This window comes from Bubalus kerabau, chromosome 1 (genome assembly GCF_029407905.1).
Source record: "Bubalus kerabau isolate K-KA32 ecotype Philippines breed swamp buffalo chromosome 1, PCC_UOA_SB_1v2, whole genome shotgun sequence".
NCBI lineage: Eukaryota > Metazoa > Chordata > Mammalia > Artiodactyla > Bovidae > Bubalus > Bubalus kerabau.
Window position 1 is genome coordinate 220,956,523 of NC_073624.1, and position 14,842 is coordinate 220,971,364.

Here is a 14,842-nt window from a genome sequence, read left to right on the forward strand (position 1 = left end):
ATTCCCCCAGTTCCATTCTTCTTTATCAAGATTGCTTTGGCTATTCGAGGTTTTTTTGTATTTCCATACAAATTGTGAAATTATTTGTTCTAGGTCTGTGAAAAATACCGTTGGTAGCTTGATAGGGATTGCATTGAATCTATAGATTGCTTTGGGTAGTATACTCATTTTCACTATATTGATTGTTCTGATCCATGAACATGGAATATTTCTCCATCTATTAGTGTCCTCTTTGATTTCTTTCACCAGTGTTTTATAGTTTTCTATATATAGGTCTTTAGTTTCTTTAGGTAGATATATTCCTAAGTATTTTATTCTTTTCATTGCAATGGTGAATGGAATTGTTTCCTTAATTTCTCTTTCTATTTTCTCATTATTAGTGTATAGGAATGCAAAGGATTTCTGTGCGTTGACTTTATATCCTGCAACTTTACTCGATTCATTGATTAGCTCTGGTAATTTTCTGGTGCAGTCTTTAGGGTTTTCTATGTAGAGGATCATGTCATCTGCAAACAGTGAGAGTTTTACTTCTTCTTTTCCAATCTGGATTCCTTTTATTTCTTTTTGTGCTCTGATTGCTGTGGCCAAAACTTCCAAAACTATGTTGAATAGTAGTGGTGAGAGTGGGCACCCTTGCCTTGTTCCTGACTTTAGGGGAAATGCTTTCAATTTTTCACCATTGAGGATAATGTTTGCTGTGGGTTTGTCATATATAGCTTTTATTATGTTGAGGTATGTTCCTTCTATTCCTGCTTTCTGGAGAGTTTTTATCATAAATTGATGTTGAATTTTGTCAAAGGCTTTCTCTACATCTATTGAGATAATCATATGGCTTTTATTTTTCAATTTGTTAATGTGGTGTATTACATTTGATTGATTTGCGGATGTTGAAGAATCCTTGCATCCCTGGGATAAAGCGCACTTTGTCATGGTGTATGATCTTTTTAATGTGTTCTTGGATTCTGATTGCTAGAATTTTGTTAAGGATTTTTGCATCTATGTTCATCAGTGATATTGGCCTGTAGTTCTCTTTTTTTGTGGGATCTTTGTCAGGTTTTGGTATTAGGGTGATGGTGGCCTCATAGAATGAGTTTGGAAGTTTACCTTCCTCTGAAATTTTCTGGAAGAGTTTGAGCAGGATAGGTTTTAGCGCTTCTCGAAATTTTTGGTAGAATTCAGCTATGAAGCTGTCTGGACCTGGGCTTTTGTTTGCTGGAAGATTTCTGATTACAGTTTCGATTTCTGTGCTTGTGATGGGCCTGTTAAGATTTTCTATTTCTTCCTGGTTCAGTTTTGGAAAGTTGTACTTTTCTAAGAATTTGTCCATTTCTTCCAGGTTGTCCATTTTATTGGCATATAATTGCTGACAGTAGTCTCTTATGATCCTTTGTATTTCTGTGTTGTCTGTTGTGATCTCTCCATTTTCATTTCTAGTTTTATTGATTTTTCTCCCTTTGTTTCTTGATGAGTCTGGCTAATGGTTTGTCAATTTGATTTATCCTCTCAAAGAACCAGCTTTTGGCTTTCTTGTTTTTTGCTATGTTCTCTTTTGTTTCTTTTGCATTTATTTCTGCCCTAATTTTTAAAGATTTCTTTCCTTGTACTAATCTTGGGGTTCTTCATTTCTTCCTTTTCTAGTTGCTTTAGGTGTAGTGTTAGGTTATTTATTTGACTTTTTTCTTGTTTCTTGAGGTATGCCTGTATTGCTATGAACTTTCCCCTTAGCATTGCTTTTACAGTGTCCCACAGGTTTTGGGTTGTTGTGTTTTCATTTTCATTCATTTCTTTGCATATTTTGATTTCATTTTTTATTTCTCCTGTGATTTGTTGGTTATTCAGCAGTGTGTTGTTCAGCCTCCATATGTTGGAATTTTTAATAGTTTTTCTCCTGTAATTGAGATCTAATCTTTCTGCATTGTGATCAGAAAAGATGCTTGGAATGATTTCAATTTTTTTGAATTTACCAAGGCTAGATTTATGGCCCAGGATATGATCTATCCTGGAGAAGGTTCCCTGTGCACTTGAGAAAAAGGTGAAATTCATTGTTTTGGGGTAAAATGTCCTATAGATATCAATTAGGTCTAACTGGTCTATTATATCATTTAAAGTTTGTGTTTCCTTGTTAATTTTCTGTTTAGTTGATCTCTCCATAGGTGTGAGTGGGGTATTAAAGCCTCCCACTATTATTGTGTTATTGTTAATTTCCCCTTTCATACTTGTTAGCATTTGTCTTACATATTGTGGTGCTCCTATGTTGGATGCATATATATTTATAATTGTTATATCTTCTTCTTGGATTGATCCTTTGATCATTATGTAGTGTCCTTCTTTGTCTCTTTTCACAACCTTTGTGTTAAAGTTCATTTTATCTAATATGAGTATTGCTACTCCTGCTTTCTTTTGGTCTCTATTTGTGTGGAATATCTTTTCCCAGTCCTTCACTTTCAGTCTGTATGTGTCCTCTGTTTTGAGGACTCTTGTAGACAACATATATAGGGGTCTTGTTTTTGTATCCATTCAGCCAGTTTTTGCTTTTGGTTGGGGCATTCAACCCATTTATGTTTAAGGTAATTATTGATAAGTATGATCCTGTTGCCATTTACTTTATTGTTTTGGGTTTGAGTTTATTCACCCTTTTTGTGTTTCCTGTCTAGAGAATATCCTTCAGCATTTGTTGGAGAGCTGGTTTGGTGGTGATGAATTCTCTCAGCTTTTGCTTGTCTGTAAAGCTTTTGATTTCTCCTTCATATTTGAATGAGATCCTTGCTGGGTACAGTAATCTGGGCTAGGTTATTTTCTTTCATCACTTTAAGTATGTCTTGCCATTCCCTCCTGGCCTGAAGAGTTTCTATTGAAAGATCAGCTATTATCTTTATGGGAATCCCCTTGTGTGTTATTTGTTGTCTTTCCCTTGCTGCTTTTAATATTTGTTCTTTGTGTTTGATCTTTGTTAATTTGATTAATATGTGTCTTGGGGTGTTTCACCTTGGGTTTATCCTGTTTGGGACTCTGGGTTTCTTGGGCTTGGGTGATTATTTCCTTCCCCATTTTAGGGAAGTTTTCAACTATTATCTCCTCAAGTATTTTCTCATGGTCTTTCTTTTTGTCTTCCTCTTCTGGGACTCCTATGATTTGAATGTTGGGGTGTTTAATATTGTCCTGGAGGTCTCTGAGATTGTCCTCATTTCTTTTAATTCATTTTTCTTTTTTCCTCTCTGATTCATTTATTTCTACCATTCTATGTTCTACTTCACTAATCCTATCTTCTGCTTATTCTACTATTTGTTGCCTCCAGAGTGTTTTTGATCTCATTTATTGCATTATTCATTATATATTGACTCTTTTTTATTTCTTCTAGGTCCTTGTTAAACCTTTCTTACATCTTCTCAGTCCTTGTCTCCAGGCTATTTATCTGTGATTCCATTTTGATTTCAAGATTTTGGATCATTTTCACTATCATTATTTGGAATTCTTTATCAGGTAAATTCCCTATCTCTTCCTCTTTGGTTTGGTTTGGTGGGCATTTATCCTGTTGCTTTACCTGCTGGGTATTCCTCTGTCTCTTCATCTTGTTTGTATTGCTGAGTTTGGGGTGGCCTTTCTGTATTCTGGCAGTTTGTGGAGTTCTCTTTATTGTGGAGTTTCCTCGCTGTGGGTGGGGTTGTACAGGTGGCTTGTCAAGGTTTCCTGGTTAGGGAAGCTTGTGTCAGTGTTCTGGTGGGTGGAGCTGGATTTCTTCTCGCTGGAGTGCAATGAAGTGTCCAGTAGTGAGTTATGAGATATCAATGGGTTTGGAGTAATTTTGGGCAGCGTGTATATTGAAGCTCAGGGCTGTGTTCCTGTGTGGCTGGAGAATTTGCATGGTATATCTTGCTCTGGAACTTGTTGGCCCTTGGGTGGTGCTTGGTTTCAGTGTAGGTATGAAGGCGTTTGATGAGCTCCTGTCAATTAATGTTCCCTGGAGTCAGGAGTTCTCTGGTGTTCTCAGGATTTGGACTTAAGCCTCCTGCTTCTGGTTTTCAGTCTTATTTTTACAGTAGTCTCAAGACTTCTCCATCTATACAGCACCATTGATAAAACATCTAGGTTAAAGATGAAAAGCTTCTCCACAGTGAGGGACACCCAGAGAGGTTCACAGAGTTACATGGAGAAGAGAAGAGGGAGGAGGGAGTTAGAAGTGACCCTAAAGAGATGAGGTGGAATCAAAAGAGGAGAGAGCAAGCTAGCCAGTAATCACTTCCTTATGTGTGCTCCACAGTCTGGATGGCTCAGAGATGTTCACGGAGTTATACAGAGAAGAGAAGAGGGAGGAAGGAGACAGAGGTGACCAGGAGGATAAAGGGGGGAATCAAAAGAAGAGAGACAGATCCAGCCAGTAATCAGTTCCCTAAGTGTTTTCCACCCTCTGGAACACACAAAGAGATTCACAGAGTTGGGTAGAGAAGAGAAGGGGGAGGGAGGAGATACAGGCGACCTGGTGGAGAAAAAGGAGAGCCCAAAGAGGGGAGAGAGCAGTCAAGCCAGTAATCTCGCTCCCAAGTAAAAATGGGTACTGAAGATTGGGTTCTTAAAGGTACAAAATTGATAACAAATACCAAAAAGCAAAGATTAAAAATCTAGAGTAGAGGTTGGATTTTCAAAAATACAATATTAAAGAAAAGAAAAGTCACAAAATTATAAAATATATATATATAAATGAAGTTTGCTTTAAAAAACAGGGTCTTTTTTTTTTGCAAAGTAATAGTAGGTTATAAAAATGAAAATTAAAGGAGTAATAGAGGACTTAAAATTAAAAAAAAAAAGAATGATTGTAAAAATAGTAAAAATATATCTAGGACTATTCTCTGGTGGTGTTGTGGGCAGTGTGGGGTCAGTTCATTTTCAGATAGTTCCTTGGTCCGGCTTTTATTTCTCAAGATCTATAGGCCCCTTCCTATGTAGTCAGTACTAACTACAGGGTTTTAATCTATTGCACCTGTCACTTCCAAGGCAGTTCCCTCTGTTTTAGCTTCTTCTGTTTGCTGGTCTCTTCAGTGTCTGATTTCCGCCCTGACACAAGGCGGGTGGTGGTGGACACTTATTTAGGCTCACTTGTTCAGTCACGCTGTGGGGAGGGAAGAATGCGCAAACAAATAACACTGGCATGTGCTCGCAGTGTCTTGGGCACACTGGGCCTGCCCCCACTCACGGCGCATGTGTCCTCCCCGCCCACACTGCTCAGGCTCTAGGTTGCTCCACTGGGAACTGTCCGAGGCCGGCCCTGGGCTGCATGCACCTCCCAGGGCTAAGCCACTCAGGTTCAGGCATGCCGGTAGTCCTCAGAGGCGCAGACTCAGTTGGGCCTGTGTTTTGTGCCCTTCCCAGGTCCGAGCAGCTCAGGTGATGAGTGTTGGTGAGTGCGGTCGCTGCGACTTATCACCTCCCTCGTCCCTGCTGCTCAGTTTTTCTGGGTCTACAACTGGCGCACCTTCTCAGGCAGATGTTGACCATCCAGAACCCCAAGAAGTCTTAGTTAGCAAAGAAACCTGCTTGCAGTTTGGTAGATAATGTCTCTCTGGGGCTGTGATTGCCCCCTTCTGGCTCTGGCTGCCTGTCACCGGAGGGGGATGATCTGTAGCAGGCTAGCTCCGTTCAGTCCTTTCTGTGAGTGGGCCTGTGGTGTCTTAGGTTAGAGCTTTTCGCGTGGTAGCTATCCCACAGTCTGGTTTGCTAGCCCAAGTTAGTTCCCTCAGATTGCCCTCAGAGCATTCAGGCCTGGTCCTTACTCTAAGTAATGAAGCCCATGCCTACCTGCCCAGCCCCCGCTTGCTAGTGGCCAGTGCAGGCATCTGCGCTGCTTCTCCGCTGGGGGAGTTACTGTTGGGCACGTAATCTGTGGGTTTTAATTATTTATTTATTTTTCCTCCCAGCTATGTTGCCCTCTGTGGTTCCAAGGCTCGCCACAGATTCAGCAGTGAGAGTGCTTCCTGGTGTTTGGAAACTTCTCTCTTTTTAAGACTCCCTTCCTGGGATGGAGCTCTGTCCCTAACTCTTTTGTCTCTTTTTTTGTCTTTTATATTTTTTTCCTACCTCCTTTCAAAGACAATGGGCTGCTTTTCTGGGTGCCTGATGTCCTCTGCCAGCATTCAGAAGTTGTTTTGTGGAATTTACTTAGCATTTAAATGTTCTTTTGATGAATTTGTGGGGGAGAAAGTGGTCTTCCCGTCCTATTCCTCTGCCATCTTAGGACTGCCCCCTGGCATGTGGGATCTTAGCCCTCTAACCAGGGGTTGAATCTACATCTCCTGATAGCTCAGTTGGTAAAGAATCCACCTGCAATGCAGGAGACCCCAGTTCAATTCCTGGGTCAGGAAGATCTGCTAGAGAAAGAGATAGGCTACCTACCCCAGTATTCTTGGGCTTCCCTTGTGGCTCAGAAATGACTGAGCAACTGAACAGACTGATACTATAATAAACAACATCGGAAAAAACAAAACAAAACAGTGTGGCACTGGCTAGATAACAATCATATAGATAATTGCAACAGAATAAGGGCCCAGAAATAAATTAACAGAATTTGATTATAGATGAACAGATGAAGAATGTAAGTACATACAATGGTAAAAAACAGCTACATGTAAATCAATGAGAGTAGAAGTCTCCCTCTCACCATATACAAAGAAAACTCAGAATGTTTTAAAGACTTAAATATAAGCCATGAAACTATAAAACTTGTAGAAGAAGAAAGCCAGGGCTTCCCTGGTGGCTTGGTGGCAAAGAATTCACCTGTTGATGCAGGAGACACAGGTTGATCACCGGTCCAGCAAGATCCCACGTGCTGAGGAGCAACCAATCCTGTGCACCACAACTATTGAGCCTGTGCTCTAGAGCCTGGGAGCCCCAAATATGAAAGGCTGCACAACCCACAGCCTGTGCTCTGCAACAACAGAAGCCACTGCAATGAGAACCCAAGAAACCAGTCCACTGCAATAGAGTCGTCACCTGCTCATGGCAACTAGAGTAAAAGCCTCACAGCAACAAAGACCCAGCACAGCTAAAATAAATAAATAAATGAAATCAAGAAAGAAAACAAGGCCAAAATGTGCTCTGACATAAACTGTAGCAATATTTTCTTAGATCAGTCTCCCAAAGCAAAAGAATTGAGAGCAGAAATAAACAAAAGGAATCTAATCAACTGAATAAGTTTTGAATACCATAGGAAACCTACAACAAACAATAGGACAACTTACAGAATGAAAGAAAACGTTTGCAAATGATGCTACTGACACGGACTTAGTTTCTAAAATATAGAAAGAGATAAACAACTCAATAAAAAACCCACTTAAAATGCCCAGGAGACCTAAGTAGACATTTCTCCAAAGAAGACATTCAGATGGCCTATTGACACATGAAATAATCTTCTCAACATCATTGATCATTAGAGGAATGCTAATCAATATAACAAAGTGGTATGATGTCAAACAGGTCAAAATGGCCATCACTAAAAATCTAGAAATAACAAATGCTGCAATGGTTGTGGAGAAGAGGGAACACTCCTACATGGCTAGTGAAAGTATACTGGTGAAGCCTCAATGAAGAACAGTATGACTGTTCCATAAAAAAATACAGATAGAGCTACCATATGATCCAGAAATCTCACTCCTGGGCATACATCCAGACGAAAGTATCCTTCAAAGACATACATGCACCCCGATGTTCATAGGAGCACTCCTCATGGTAGTCAAGACGGAAACAAATTGTGTGCCCTTTGACAGATCAAGAAGATATAGTACATGTATATGGTGAATTACTACTCAACCACAACAAAGAATATAATAATGCCATTTGCAGCAATATGGAAGGAACTTGACTTTACCAAAATAAGTGAAGGAAGTCAGAAACAAAGACAAATACCATATGATATCACTTTTATGTGGAATTACAAGTATGACACAAATGAATTTATATACACAACAGAAAGAGGCACACACACAGAGTAAACGCAGCAGCAGTTGCCGAGAGAGAGGGGGACCTGGGGGTGGCATAGGGAATGGATTGGGAGTTAGGGATTAGCAGATGCATACTATCATATACAGAATGGATAAACCACAAGTTCCTAACTGTATAGCACAAGGAACTCTATAGAACATCCTATGATATACAGTAAAAGAAAAGAACGTGAAAAAGAATATTTATATCTGTATAACCAAATCATTGTGCTATACAGCAGAACCTAACACAAGTATACTACGATAAACTGCATTGTTTTTAAAAAAAGTGTTATTTTGGTTAAAAAACAGTCTTTTAGATCAATGCAACAAAATAGCCCAGAAATAAATCCATATACCAGCAGTCAATTAATCTTGGTTGAAAAATGGGAATATATACAGTGGAGAAAGGACAGTACCTTCAGGAAGTAGTGTTTGGAAAACAGGACAGCCACAAGTAAATCAATGATGTTAGAACACTCCATCCCACTGTACACAAAGGAAACTCAAAATGACTTAAAAACTAAAGACATGACATCATAAAACTTGTGTAAGAAAACATGGGCAAAACATGCTCTAACAGAAACTGTAACAATACTTTCTTAGATCAGCCTCCCAAGGCAAAACAAATGGAAGCAAAAATAAACAAGAGGGGCCTTATCAACATTATAAACTTTGACTAGCAAAGGAAGCATCAACATAACAGAAAGACAAGCTACAGAATGGGAGAAAGTATTTACAAATGATGGGACCAATAAGAACTTGGTTTCCAAAATATATAAACAGCATAAACAACTAACTCAATTAAAAAAACACACACACACACATTGAAAAAACGGGCAGGAGATCTAAATAGACATTTCTCCAAAGACATCCATATGGCCAAATGACACATGAAATAATCAACTCAACCTTGCTGATCATTAAGTGAGTGAAGTCGTTCAGTCATGTCCGACTCTTTGCGACCCCATGGACTGCAGCCTACCAGGCTCCTCTGTCCATGGGATTTTCCAGGCAAGACTACTGGAGTGGGTGGCCACTGCCTTCTCCATGTTGATCATTAGAGTAATGCAAATCAAAATCACAAAGTGGTATTATATCACACCAGTCACAATCACCATAATCAGTAAGTCTACAAAGAATAAATATTGGGGAGGGCGTGGAGGAAAGGCAACATTCCTACTGTTGGCAGCCATGTAAATTGGTGCAGCCTCTATGAAGAACAGTATGCAAGTTCCACAAAAAAGTACAGAGTTAACATGTGATCCAGCAAACCCACACCAGGGGATATATCCAGACAAATGTATGCTTCAGAGAGAGACAGGCATCCTCATGTTCACAGGAGCACTATACAATTCATAGGAGCACTATACAATAGCCAAAACTGGCAAACCACCTAGGTGTCCTTCAACAGGTGAATGGATCAAGAAGATGAGGTACATATATACAACAGAGTACTACTCAGCCACAACAAGTAATGAAACAATGCCATTTGTGCAATATGGAAGGACCTTGAGTTTACCAAAATAAGTGAAGGAAGTCAGAAAGCAAGAAATACCATATGATATCTCTTACATGTGGAATCTCATTATGACACAAGTGAATTTATGCAACACGAAGAGAATGACGTACATGGAGAACAGACATATGGTTTCCAAGAGAGAGAGATGGACTGGGAGAGGAGTGGCTAGGAGTTTGGGATTAGCAGATGCACACTATCATATAGGCAATAGTGCAGAGAAATCTGTGCACTGCAATGAAGAGAAGAGCCCCTGCTCACTGCAACTAGAGAAAAGCCCTTGTAGCAACAAAGAGGGCACAGCCAAAAATTAATGAATACATGAAATTAAAAAACAAACTAAGCAAAACATGCTCTGACATAAATTGGAGCAATATTTTCTTAGACCAGTCTCCCAAAGCAAAAGAAATGAAAAAAAAAAAAAAAAAAACCAACAACCTGCAAATGGAACCAAATCAACTTTATAAACTTTTGAACAGAAGTGGAAACCATTAACAGAACAAAAAGACAACCTATGGAATGGGAGAAAAGATTTGTAAATGCTGCAACCAATAAGGGTTTAATTTCTAAAATATACAAACAGTTTATAGTGCTCAATATAAGAAAAACCAATATAAAATAGACAGCAGATCTAAATGGACTTTTCTCCAAAGTAGACATCTCAGTGCCCAATAGACACATGGAAAGATCTCAGCACCACTGATTATTATAGAAATTCAAATAAAAACTACAATGAGGTATCACATCACACCAGTCTATCATTAAAAAGGCTACAAACAACAAATGCTGGAGAGGGAATAGAGCAGAGGGATCCCTCCTACACTGTTTTTGGGAAGGCAAACAGAAAACAACGACTGGAAAACAGTATAGGGGTTCTTCAGAACCTAAAAATAGAGCTACTATATGATCCAGCAATTCCACTCCTAGATATATATTCCAAAATGTCGAGAACTCGAATTTTAAAAGTTACATGTGCCCCGATGTTCGTAACAGCACTGTTTACAACAGCCAAGACATGGAAACAATCCATGTGTCCATCAACAGATGATCGGCTTAAGAAGATGTTATATATATATGTATATTATACACACACACACTGGAGTATTATTCAGCCATAAAAAATAAGAATATTGCCATTTATGGTAACTTCAGTGGACCTAAGGAATATTATACTAAGTCAGACAATGACAAATTCTACATCATATTGCTTATATGTGGAATCTGAAAAATAATACCAATAAAACTATATACAACAGAAACGGACTCACAGACATAGAAAAACTCATGGTTAAAGGGAAGAGGGGCAGATTAAGAGTAAGGGATTAACAGATGAAAACTACTATACATAAAAAAAAAAGAAAACTACTATACATAAAATAAGCAATAAGGGTTTGCTGTATAGCACAGGAAATTATGTTTAATATCTCATAATGACTTAGAATGTGATCAGAAAAAATTACTGAATCATTATTCTGTACACCTGAAACTAACATAATAAATCAACTATCCTTCAATTTAAAAAAGCAAATAGGAAACAAAGGCTTTTAGAGACCCAAAATCTGAGTTTGTCACCAATAGACCACACATTAAAGTAATTCTGAAGATTATACATAAGGCAAAATAACCTCATTTTATACAAGAGTTATGAGATGCAAGAAGGATTAAAAAAACCAGAAAAAAGAAAATAAATCTAACATTATAATACTGACAATAATAATGTTTTGAATTTTAAAGAAGAATAAAGATAAAATTAAGACAATAAAATTAGAGCTATAAATGGTTATAAAGGTTAATGGATTTTAAGTGTCTAATATCCTCCTTAGTTCAAAAGGGGAAAATATTGGTTTGAACATTAGTAAGTTAGATATACATGTTGTAATTACTAGAGTAACCATTAAAATAATAGAAATAGATACTTAATACCTATGCAAAAGTAGGAAAATCTAAATGAGAAATAATAACCACCTTCCTTCCTCAAAAAAAGCAAGAAGTTAAAAACAGATGGAAAAAATAGCATAAGTTATGACATAGAGATTTAGATACAAATAAGTACTTAAATACAAATATGTATTTCTAAGAAATATAAATGAACTAAATGCTTCAGGTAGACTCAGATTGTAGGATAAATAAAAAACTGGATTATTTAAAGGTGTTTAAATCAGATCACAACCATATTCTAGAAGAGAGAGTTTTCTCCCATCTACTCAGTAGAACTGAGGTATCATGGAGCAAATCAGTAAGAGGAAATAAAGAAGCATTTCCTTACACACAGGAACATAGTGTATGTAAATTAGAAACCCTGTCACATCATTACATAATTTTTCCTTTAGTTTAAATTGTCATAATTTTCAAATAAATAATCAATGAAGCTATGTCTGACATTCATTCTTATGGCTCTATCATTAGCCACATTCCCTGGACAGCTACAAAATAATAATTATCTGCATATAGATGAACCTGAATATCTGTGAATATGTGTTACATTACCTCCAAAATCACTTCAGAGAAGTTCAGTCACAGTTTGTATAGTTTTAATGGTATATTATTCTAGTTCTCTGAATAGTACTTAACACCAATAATCTCTGATTAACCAATTTTTCCTTTCTAAGCATGCTGGAATTCATTTCACAATACATGAAAAATCATTTATCTACTTTATTAACCACACAACTATTCAGTAGAAATTTATTAACAATTACTCTGTCAACACAGAAGTCTTCAACTGAAGATTGGAGAGTATATTCCCAAAGGCTTGAAAAACAGAAATTTCTATATTAAGATGCACTAGGGGGAGTGCTTTTAAATCCCATGGCAATAGCTTTTAAATCCCATGGCAATAGCGGAGAGATATTGGTAATAAAAATAACATCTCTACCTTTCAGATAGCTCTCTGGCGCATAATATAATAAAACCTGAGTGGCAACAAAAATTGAGCCTTCCTAGAGTTTACTTTCTTGGGAGGAAGGTAAACAAATAATGTATTAGTCAGATGGTAAATAGCTCTATAGAAAAATATAATATAGGGAAGGGGGTTAGGGAGTGCAGTAGAAAGGGAGGGTCCACAGAAAAGGTAACACGTGAATAAAAACTAGAACACGTAAAGAAGCAAGGCATGTGGCTATCTGAGAAACACATTCCAGATTAAGTGAAGAGTAAATGTGTAGACCCTCTAAAAGAAGCATGTCAGGCATGTTCCTCGAGGACAAAGAGACCAGAGTAGCTGGATCGATATCAGTTAAGAGGTAGAATAACAGGAGAAAAAAGTTATAAAGGAGTAGCTTGTGTTGAACCGTGTAGGTGATTATTATAACTTTTGACTTTTACTTGGGAGAAATAGATTCTTTTTTTTTTTTTTTATTTCATGGATCTTATCTTTTTTTTTTAAATTTTATTTTATTTTTAAACTTTACATAATTGTATTAGTTTTGCCAAATATCAAAATGAATCCGCCACAGGTATACATGTGTTCCCCATCCTGAACCCTCCTCCATCCCCATTCCATCCCTCTGGGTCATCCCAGTGCACCAGCCCCAAGCATCCGGTATCGTGCATCGAACCTGGACTGGCAACTCGTTTCATACATGATATTTTACATGTTTAATAGATTCTGAAGGAATTATCAGTGTTGACCATCACTAGGGCAACTGTGCTGAGAACAGACTGAAGAGGGCAAAAGAAAAAGCACGGAGACCACTTAGGCGGCTATTGTAACAACTTGAGAAAGGTTATGGCATCTTGGACCAGAGTGGAAACAGATAGGCTGGGACTTGGGACTCTTCACTACCATAATTGCACTGAAAATGTCTCCTCAAGCATCAGAATACAAAGAAACTATAAGGGACTAAAAAAAAAATGCATGCATGCACAGTTGAGCTATTACAAATTGTAAAAGATGATGCTGTTAAAGTGCTGCACTCATTATGGCAGCAAATTTGGAAAACTCACCAGTGGTCACAGGATTGGAAATGGTCAGTTTTCATTATTATCCCAAAGAAGGGCAATGCCAAAGAAGGTTCAAACTACCACACAATTGTACTCACTTCACATGCTAGCAAGGTAATGCTCAAAATCCTTCAAGCTAGGCTTCAACAGTACGTGAACCGAGAACTTCCAGATGTTCAAACTGGATCTAAAGAAGGTAGAGGAACCAGAGATCAAATTGCAAACATCCACTGGATCATAGAAAAATCAAGGGAATTCCAAAAGAAACATATACTTCTGTTTCATTGACTATGTTAAAGCCTTTGTGTGGATCACAACAAACTGTGGAAAATTCTAGAGACAGGAATAACAGATCACCTTACCTACCTCTACCTGTATGCAAGACAAGAAGCAACAGTCAGAACTGGGCATGGAACAACAGATTGACTCAAAATTGGGAAGGAGGTATGTCAAGGCTGTATATTGTCACCCTGCTTATTTAACTTACATGCAGAGTACACATCATGCAAAATGCTGGGCTGGTTGAAGCCCAGGCTGGAATTAAGAATGCCAGGAGAAATATTAATAACCTCAGATATGCAGATGCTGCTGCTGCTATTACCACCCTAATGGGAGAAAGCAAAGAAAATTAAAGAGCCTCTTAAAGAAGGTGAAAGAGGAGAATGAAAAAGTTGGCTTAAAACTCAGCATTCAAAAAACTAAGACCATGGCATCCAGTCCCATCACTTCATGGCAAATAGATGGGGAAACAATGGAAACAGTGACAAATTTTATTTCTTGGGCTCCAAAATCATTGCAGATGGTGACCGCAGCCATGAAATTAAAAGACACTTACTCCTTGGAAGAAAAGCTATGAAAAACCTACCCAGCATATTAAAAAGCAGAGAGATTACTTTGCTGACAAAGTTCCATAAAGTTCCAAACTGCAACAACAACAATTTGAACCTGGGGCAAATTATGAACAGCAATGTACAAAAAGACAAAAACCCAACTGCCACTTCTGAGGTGCTAGGAGCGATTCCTGCACACAGCGCCAGTGGGTGGGCAAACCACCTCAGCCACCCCTCTGGCCTGATCCACAGGTCCATTCCTAACCTCACCCCATCCTCATCTCATTTAAGAGATGGACTCAGCCACCCTCAGGGAGCACGCAGGAGAACGTATTACTGGATTATGCTCCCTCGTGCTGCACCAAAAGTCACAGTAAAGCCCTGACTGAATTTCTCATCTGGCCTCTTATCAATGTCTATTGATCAAAGAGTCCAGAACCAAGATCAGTGCACCACAACAAAGACCCAGCTCAGCCAAATTAATTAATTAAAATGAAAATAAGTAGATTTGGTTGAATTCTGAGTAAATTTTGAAGACAAATAGGATTTGCTTAATTAGATGTGATATAAAAAGGGAGAGGTCA

The 14,842-nt window shown here is 38.2% G+C and overlaps 1 protein-coding gene across 2 annotated transcripts in view; it reads left to right on the top strand.

Moving 5' to 3' along the window:
• The window catches only part of PCDHB1 (protocadherin beta 1), a 61,418-nt gene that overhangs the window by 9,978 nt on the left and 36,598 nt on the right, over positions 1-14,842 (top strand). The gene's annotated exons all lie outside the window — the stretch shown is intronic.